At 32.9% G+C, this 1,683-nt stretch overlaps 1 non-coding gene across 1 annotated transcript; it reads left to right on the top strand.

Annotated features, from left to right (window-relative positions):
* Positions 1-989: 989 nt before the first annotated feature.
* On the top strand, positions 990-1,096 carry LOC126008240 (U6 spliceosomal RNA). Its single transcript, XR_007495580.1, has one exon. It is a non-coding gene; the product is annotated as a U6 spliceosomal RNA (small nuclear RNA).
* The last annotated feature ends 587 nt before the right edge of the window (positions 1,097-1,683 follow it).

The following is a 1,683-nucleotide window of genomic DNA, read 5'->3' as shown; positions in this document are numbered from 1 at the left end:
TAGTGAGATATTATGAGTTAATATTATATAACTTTATTAATTTTTGTTTTTATGACTTTATTTTATTGTTTTCTCTTTCACTGCTTCAATTCAACATCTTTAAGTTTACCCTCAGGAGACTTATAATTTTACTTGAAGAAGTTCATCTTATTTTTATTATACTTACCTGTACACTTTTTTTCCTTACAAATAAATATTTGTTTATTTTATTTTCATAAATCCTGGAGTGCTAGTGTGGAAATTCTCTTTGTTACTGTGGAATAAGGTTTTGAAAAAGTTATTGGAAATAAGAGGACAATAAACATAATTATTCATAATTAGGGAAAGAAGTAAAAGAGGAATAAACTAGAGGGAGCCTGTTATGTGTCACTTTGCCTCCTCCATCATGATTCAAACTTATTTGTCCTAAAAGATTTATTATATTTCTATATCTCTGTGACATATTCTTTCTTATTCTTTTACTTGTATGTTTGTTTTATTTTTGTGTGCAAACCCAGTGTGCTTAGGCATTGTTCTGATGAGGTCCTAAGATCACACTAGTAGTGTTGGGGTACTAGAAGTGATAGAATAAATCCAGGCCTCCCACATAAAAAACAGGTATATTATTCCTTTGAACTATCTACTTCATGTTCTGGAATGTTAGGAAGGGAATTTTATTTGAAGTCATCTTTACTCATTTGTTTAAAAATTGGAAATGTTTTATATTTCTACATAAATCTTTGAAAGTTTTGCTTGAATTTAAAAAAAACCTTTAAGAGTTTTATCATGAAGTGATACATATTGCTTTTTAAATTAGTTTCAGGAAGCTTTATGATAATGTGTCTTAGAGAAGTTTTTTTCAGTTGAGAAATTTGGGAAACATTAGTGTTCATTAACTTAATTGTTTTTAATTTCTCATGTTGTTATGCATTGTTTAACTCATTTTTAAAAGTTATTTATTAGTTGTTTCTATTAGTGTTTTTATTGTGTTCTATTTCAAATAATTTTGAGTGCTCGCTTCGGCAGCACATATACTAAAATTGGAACGATACAGAGAAGATTAGCATGGCCCCTGCGCAAGGATGACACGCAAATTCGTGAAGCGTTCCATATTTTTTACAAGAAAAAAACATCTAACCCCATCAAAAAATGGGGAGAAGAAATGAACAGACACTTTGACAAAGAAGAAATACGCATGGCCAAAAGACACATGAAAAAATGTTCCACATCACTAATCATCAGGGAGATGCAAATCAAAACAACGATGAGATACCACCTCACACCCCAGAGAATGGCACACATCACAAAGAATGAGAATAAACAGTGTTGGCGGGGATGTGGAGAGAAAGGAACTCTTATCCACTGCTGGTGGGAATGCTGTCTAGTTCAACCTTTATGGAAAGCGATATGGAGATTCCTCCAAAAACTGGAAATCGAGCTCCCATACGATCCAGCTATACCACTCCTAGGAATATACCCTAGGAACACAAAAATACAATACAAAAACCCCTTCCTTACACCTATATTCATTGCAGCTCTATTTACCATAGCAAGACTCTGGAAACAACCAAGATGCCCTTCAACAGACGAATGGCTAAAGAAACTGTGGTACATATACACAATGGAATATTATGCAGCTGTCAGGAGAGATGAAGTCATGAAATTTTCCTATACATGGATGTACATGGAATCTATTATGCTGAG

The sequence above is a fragment of the Suncus etruscus genome, chromosome 4 (assembly GCF_024139225.1).
Source record: "Suncus etruscus isolate mSunEtr1 chromosome 4, mSunEtr1.pri.cur, whole genome shotgun sequence".
Lineage (NCBI taxonomy): Eukaryota > Metazoa > Chordata > Mammalia > Eulipotyphla > Soricidae > Suncus > Suncus etruscus.
This window is presented reverse-complemented; position numbering and strand designations above follow the sequence as displayed.